At 47.4% G+C, this 7,393-nt stretch overlaps 1 protein-coding gene and 4 non-coding genes across 5 annotated transcripts in view; 2 read left to right on the forward strand and 3 right to left on the reverse strand.

Annotated features, from left to right (window-relative positions):
- The window catches only part of LOC113207250 (ataxin-10), a 17,330-nt gene extending 10,258 nt beyond the window's left edge, over positions 1-7,072 (reverse strand). The window contains exon 1 of the mRNA XM_026423737.2: positions 6,765-7,072. The gene's annotated coding sequence lies outside the window, so the exon portion shown is untranslated. The remainder of the gene's footprint in view (positions 1-6,764) is intronic.
- Positions 1,908-2,070, forward strand: LOC113216600 (U1 spliceosomal RNA). Its single transcript, XR_003304020.1, has one exon. It is a non-coding gene; the product is annotated as a U1 spliceosomal RNA (small nuclear RNA).
- LOC113216602 (U5 spliceosomal RNA) lies at positions 2,572-2,690 on the forward strand. Its single transcript, XR_003304021.1, has one exon. It is a non-coding gene; the product is annotated as a U5 spliceosomal RNA (small nuclear RNA).
- Positions 3,713-3,852, reverse strand: LOC113207270 (U4 spliceosomal RNA). Its single transcript, XR_003303456.1, has one exon. It is a non-coding gene; the product is annotated as a U4 spliceosomal RNA (small nuclear RNA).
- LOC113207269 (U4 spliceosomal RNA) lies at positions 5,160-5,300 on the reverse strand. Its single transcript, XR_003303455.1, has one exon. It is a non-coding gene; the product is annotated as a U4 spliceosomal RNA (small nuclear RNA).
- Positions 7,073-7,393: the final 321 nt, after the last annotated feature.

Raw genomic sequence — 7,393 nt, forward strand, 5'->3', positions numbered from 1 at the left:
AAGTCTACATGTGTACTGTAGACATAATGTAACGTCAGAACAGTGTACCTCAGTTCGTAGGTAGCTACCCCAGCCAAAAATAAAGTGTCAAACTTGTGTCAAACAAAATTACCTCCTGTCTACTCTCCGTCCAAGACAACCGGGCCCCTCAAGTCTAGTCTGTCTAAACTAGTCTATCTGTCTTGAAGTCTAGTGTGATGAGTCTATTTTGCGTCCTTGATGTTGTCTACCAGATGCCTACAAATTTCTTATACTTTGTCTGATAGTGCAACAACTATTTTCTGTCTACATTACATCTACCCGCTGCCTGTCAGTTGTCTACATTTAGTCTAGACTGGTTCTGGAATGTCCCTTTCGACACAACAAAGCCAACCAGTAGTTATGTGCATGTAGACAAATAGTAGACAATATTCAGACGCAAACCGGTAATAGACACATATGCTACTGTAATAGACCGCAATGACAGAGTAGACATAGACTAGACAAATCATAGACCAGAATCATTCTTGGCACCGCGTATAGTCTGATCGTTACGCCACACTAGCCACGCTCTACGGGAAGCATCCGTGGGTGAGGGGGTGAGGGGAAGAGCGTTTGCGCTTCTCAAGCTCTAACCCAGCCAGAAATGCATCGTCGAAATTTGATCGATTTCATCGATCGACCCTAAATCGACGTCGATGGGATTTTGTCGAAGTTTGACACTTTATTTTTGGCTGGGGTAGCTACCTACGAACTGAGGTACACTGTTCTGACGTTACATTATGTCTACAGTACACATGTAGACTTTCAATGGACAAGCCTGAAAGCTTGTAGACAGCTTCTAGACAAAGAGTAGACTTCTTCTAGACAAACAGGCGACGCTTATTAGACACATTCTGGACATGTATACTCGTGCACTGGAAACGCAAGTGTATGAATGTCGCACACTTGTAGGTGTGTGAATATTCATTTGTACACTTCGGGGGGTAAACGTTTCCCCCGTAAGTGTACGAATGGATATTCACACACCTGCAGGTGTGCGACATGCACACACTTGCGTTTTTAGTGGGTCTAAGGTTTAGACTACTGGACAGAAAGGAGACATCGAGTATTTGTCTAGTAGTCGACTACTGTCTCTAATTTTGTCTACAAAAATCTCTAAAAAAAAGTTATTGGGTCACAGCACATAGTGCGCACTGCGCGCATTAATGCGTTACGTATACCACTGTGTCACCTTTTATGTGAATTTTTACGCGCATTGCCGCAGCTGAAGCGCATTTACATTTAGGTGCATTGGCGCTACCGGGGCAAAAACTCTGTCTTAGTGGCGTTAGGCAACACCATGAACTCGGAGAGAAAGTGGTTGCCTACCCCGACCATTGCGGGCGTTGCGCAGTATTGCACATTATTGCATTGCATGACCGCTGACCGCGCGAGGCCCGAGCAAGCTCAAGCTAGGCCACTGTTGGCCCAAACTTTTTGATCCGTACGATGTGAATTACTTTGACTTAATATTGATCACCCTAACGCGTTAAAAGCTCTTCCAATCATAGTAATTCCGACACATCTTCGAAATGGCGACTAAATCGAATTTTAATTTCTGACTGGGTCTCTCATCATCAAAAAGGGAAGTTTTGTAGATATCCCGCGCCTCGGGCCCGCGACGTAGTAGGAGCACCCCTCGACAGATCGCGTGTGGGTGGTGAGCACTGCAGGCCGTGTTAATTATCATTTATGTACGGCGATTGAGCTTATTTAAGAGAACCGGCTCTAGGGTTCTTTGACGGAATTATCTCTGTGCTCTAAACAGTACACTCTGGTGCACTCGACTTGCACCCTTGCGGTGCTGCGACAGGGTACAGAGGAGGCGCGCGGTGGGTGCTGCACCCGGCAGTTGGGCTGGTCGACTGAGCGACGCCAGAAAATTCATACTTACCTGGCGCAGGAGTTAACCGTGATCATGAAGGCGGTTCTCCCAGGGCGAGGCCTTTCCATTGCACTTCGGTCGGGCTGACCTCTGCGAGTATCCCAAATGTGGATACCTCGGGCGTACAATTTTTGATAGTCGGGACTGCGTTCGCGCTGTCCCGGAATAAACTTGAAATCATCCTCTCCACTCTACAGCCTTGCCCAGTCTATGGGGATGATACTATTCTGCCGGCTCGTTACGTGAAGGGCCGACAGTACAATATTATCATCTTTTCGATTTCCTTTTTAAATGTCGCTCAGGAGACAAGATCACCTTCGACCGTTCACATGCCATCAAACCCCATGAACCCTAACGCGGCAATGTCTGTTACAACGTCGAGAAAGTGTAGACCCTTTTCCCTTTGGAACCCCAAAGTTAATCAGACCCACCTATTTGGTCATGAGCCAAGCAAAGAGTTCGTATCACGGCCTTAATTTTTAATATTGGGACACGCCTTTCTTCAGTGCCGGCGAGTGTGATGTGTGCGAGAACGTCGTGATATGCCGTGTCCTGGTTGAGTATTGAGCCGAGAGATGGAGCCACGGTCGCTTTGTCGTCTTGCTTTGCGCGCTGGTTTCTCCCATCCCCAAAAGAATCAGGTGTCTGTGATCGCCTCCATCCAGTTACTCTGGTCTCCCTTCAAAACGCATAAATCTTTCGCCTTTTACTAAAGATTTCCGTGGAGGGGGACACTTGATGAGTCTATTGACCAATTTTTTGTGTGCCCTGCGCAAGCGGGGCCAATAATCCTTTCAATATTCTTATTAATTTGAAGAAGTACTTCTTCTGGTAACGTGTTTCTGTCGTCAGGAACTCTTGAGCGCAGTCTCTACCGAAAATCCAAACGGCATCCTGCACTTCTACGATGAAAACACAGTGAACACAGTACGATATTTTACAAATTACTAACCAGTCACTGCTTAACAGTCACATATTGTCAATCCAACTTTGTCATTTGAGAGAATAACCCGGGGTTTCATGACGTGTCGTGCCTCCATATAATTAAAGAATTATGAAATTATTATTAAAGTTTTGTATTTGCCATCGACTTCTCTACCCGTTTCTGCCTCTGGCAAGAGAACGCGACGCTTTTGCAGTTGCAGTTTGCAGCTGGGGTGCAGAGCAGGAACAGAGCAGACTACCATAGATTCAGCTGGCGCGGCAGACGTGAGGGTGGTCAACAGTTCACAACACACAACAGGTTTATTTACTTTTGAAGAAAAAGTTTTACTTGCCGTAGCCATTTTACCAGTTTCTTTATCAGGCAAGAAATACGTCACCAAAGGTTAATATTAATCCACGCTGCTATGAATGCAGTACCGAAGGCTCTCGTCAAAATGTAATGAACAGTACATTTGTAAGAAGTATCTCTACGTATATTCTTATCAAGTTTTTAGACAGTCCCCAGTGGCTGTATCTTGTTCAGTCAGTTCACCTGGTTCACCAGAGAAAATTTCCTATTCTTGTGAAGATTGGCTTTAAATTTTTTGATATTGCCGATTTGCGTTCGAGAAGCAGGTATTCATTGTTATTTTGATGCCCAAATTTACTGTTTCTTTATCATAGCGCCCAGTATATGTTTTGGGTTTACTTTTGGAACTGGACTGTCTCGTTACCGGCCGGCCGGGCATTTTTTTTAGTGACACCCGCACCGAAAATATAACAGTTTACGGAAACACGGTTCCCAGAACAAAGCGACAGTCTCCTTGCCTGTCCCCGAACGTACAAACTCCAAAGTAATGATATGTGGAACCAGTTCATTAGCCTCCGTAGAGGCTTCCAAAAATTGCCTTGGCGGACTATATTTCAAGTCCTCCAGGCGGGGTATTGGTAAAGTTTTCAACTAGCAATAATTGCACCTCGGATAGACCTCATTGGTTACAATATCGCCACTGCGCAAAGTTAACAGGACGGACTGTCCGCCCCGACCCTATACGTCTGACGTACGGGGACCTCCGCACGCTTTGATGGCCTGCCACACATGCATGCTGCCATCTCTGGGCAAGACGCTCAACCAACCATCTTTTGGTAGCCCCGCGCAGGAAACGCGACCAACGCGGCTCATTTAGAAAGTCCACACCCCTAGTCAATATGTCACACTTTGTAAAGTATCACATCACTCACCAATTGAGCCACCGACGGTCCTGCGCGACGGGACCCATTAAACGTCAATCCACATAGAATCTGTACACTTATTTGCTACATTAGAAATTCTTAACCCGCATACAAAATGCTTTCTTTTCAAGTTTGAAATGAAAAAACAAGAGTTCTATAACACCTCCCAAAGGTGATACTACAATAGTGCTTTTGTATAAAGCACTTTTGTAGGTACCCATCTTAAGGGCACTATTTCACTAACAATGCCTCAAAAAAGGCAGTATGTAGCACCTTCGTTTTTCCAGCGTGGAAAAGTCTTTTACAATGTATTTTTACCGATAGGTATTGTCCGACTTTGGCTGTTTGCAGTTCACCCTCACATCATCAACGCCCCATGGTCCTGGAAATCAACCTCACCATCTGACAAAGCGAATTTTTCTAAATAAAATGAGCCACTTGCGGCTACTTGCCTTATTCTAGTCTCATATGTAATAGAGACCCTCTACAAGAGTAATAAAACCACATAAAAAGAATTGTTTCTTCTTTTCCCAATACGTCACCATGCATGGGTCAGCATGTATTTTCTTTTATTCAATTTTAATTACATCAGATTCGACTCAACATAAAAGCTTTTGCCTTTGCCTTCATTTCTCTTTTGACCCTTAAATGGTCTGACAGTGCCGCAGTCTTAGAACAAATATATCAACAAAGACAGTTATGAAGTTTATAGAGTTTAAACGAGTACTGTTTATGTAGGGCGAAACATTACTTCATTTTTCTTCAGAGCACTGTTTCCGAAGAGTAAAGTATTTCAACATAACGTATAGCATCTTTTGTTGACTTTCTTAAGAGTCGAGCATAAAATATTAATAGAAATAATAGTTTAGTGGGCATTTGTCATGGTAAAAAATTATTGATAAACAGTTGCGCTGTTTTAAAGGACAAGGTAAGGTACACAATACACAAGTTATTTTAACAAGAAACTAGCTCAAGCGAATCAATCATACAGACTAAATCTTCTCTGTAGTGGGCCATGGTAAGAAATGAGCACAATGCAGATAGTTTAACACACATTCAACATTATCTAGTGTCCCTTACGATTATTGATTATTAGCCTCCGTAGAGGCTTCCAAAAATTGCCATGGCGGACTATATTTCAAGTCCCCCAGGCGGGGTATTGGTAAAAGTTTTCAACTAGCAATAATCGCACCTCGGATAAACCTCATTGGTTACGATATCGCCACTGCGCAAAGTTAAAGAAGAGGCGTTTCTGCTCCCACTATATGCTTCTGTCGTGTAGGGGACCTCCGCGCGCTACGGCCTGCCTCAGGGACGACTGCTGCTATCTATCGACAAGACGCCCAACCAACAAGGGTGCCGCCATCTTGCGGTGACGCCGCGAACCGCGCCGCAGCTGTGGGCGGGAAACGCGACTCATTTTGAAAATGAGTCGCGTCACACCCTTGAGCGACGGCCGCCTTTTATCAAGATACACTGTTGGCTACTTTGAACGCAGAAACTTTACACTCAATTACTATTGCACCCCTCTCACCAACATTGATGCGGTCCAGTGTATCAAAATTCGCGACTCGAAGGCTCCACTCCCCGCAAAACCCGCTCCATAATAAGCACACAGGGTGGTTCACAGACCCCTTCCTTTATTTTGATTATACTGTACCGGATACAGGCGTGCGGACGGGTTGCATACTCGCACGGGGCCATAAGGCGCCCACGGTGAGCGACAGTAGGCAAGCGCGCCCGCACGCATGCATGCGGTACAGTATAAGCAAAATAAAGGAAGGGGTCTGTGGACCAGCCTGTATGCGGCGGTGGTCGTTCGACACGCCTATGTTCTTGCACCCCATGTAGACGTGCAGGTGGGCTTGCCCTTACCCTCGGCTTGTCTACCGACTCTCCGCAAAGCGCATTGTGGCCCCGTGCGAATGTGCATCCCGACCGCACGCCTGCATCCGGTACAGTATGTCCGTAAAAAAAAGTACGGCTTAGAACACCCACCCTGTATGGCTCAATACCTACGACAGGGCAATGACTAAACTTTGAGGGCGTGTTGTTGTGAGTGCATTGGGAAGGATTTTGACGCAGGACAATAAATTGTGGTAACATCACAGATAAATCGTAACGGCGCAAGTACATTTCGAAGTGAGCGCTTAGACGGAATACATCCCGCGTGCACGTCCCTTAACAGCAGCCCCCCCCCCCCCCTAAACCGGCCAAAGCATTGCATGCCCGTAAGATACGCTTAAAAGGTGACACATTGATGACGCGCATGAAGTGCGTAACATTAAATGCATCTAAGGCGCGTTGGCGCTTTGGGGATGAAGGCATTGGATGGCAATAAACGCGTAACCTTTAGAGCGCTTTACCATGCTTCTAGAGGAATGGGGAACGGAACCCCCCAACCCCGTCGACGTCGGCTCCAATTTGGGGGGGGGGGGGCGTGGGAACGCGGTCGAGACGAGTCCTTCAACATTTCTTAAGATTAAAAATGGTATGGTTTTTGTATGCTTACGGCATACCCCCCCCCCCCCCTCGCCCCGCAAGTTCAAGAACCAGCGAATCTAGAGGAGCTACGAGCGGCACGAAAAACAGGCGGCCGGCGAGGCGAAACAGCAAAATCTCTCGAGTATGTAATTACTCCCTAGCAACCTGATGGATAAAACAAATCACCTCACAAACTTTCGAGGGTGTAATCACTTACTTGCTGACTGATAGCAAACAAAGTGTCACGTTCACACTTCATGCGGCCCCATCACGTCCCATAGAGCACGTTTCGCAGAACCGTTCAGACTTCATGGAAGGAGGGTCTTGTGGCGCTGGCCGATGTCCTCACAGCGGTACGAATCCAATCGGAAGCGTCCACCGACCCCGTGGCAACCACTTTGTTCACACGCGACTAGAGCACCGGCACTCATCGCGCGGTCAAACGGGGCAGCAAGCGACGGAGAGCACGGCGCGGCGCGCGTACGAGGACCGAACACCACGGCCCGCGGGGCTCGACTGGACTGGTGGTGGTGGCTGGCTGTGGCTGCTGCGAGCTGCAGCGAGCTGCGGCTGGGAAAGGGAGGAAGTACAGGGCGGGGGCGGGGCGGGCAAGGCGGGCGGCACGCCCGCCGTCGTGGCAGAGTCGAGGGTCGCAGTCACTGCAGGGGTAAACACAAGAAGCGCTGTTGTGATTGGTCAGCCCGTAGTTTGCAGGTTGTCTTATATTCTCTTATGAGGATAAATGCGTCGTTGCGTGCAGTATCCGAGCGTTAAGACGCACCCTAGGCTGGTCTCACGATAAGTGTCGCAGGCCTTCAGCTGGTCACGCCGGCGCAGGGGGGGATG

The sequence above is a fragment of the Frankliniella occidentalis genome, unplaced genomic scaffold (genome assembly GCF_000697945.3).
Source record: "Frankliniella occidentalis isolate FOCC.00 unplaced genomic scaffold, Focc_3.1 Scaffold58, whole genome shotgun sequence".
NCBI lineage: Eukaryota > Metazoa > Arthropoda > Insecta > Thysanoptera > Thripidae > Frankliniella > Frankliniella occidentalis.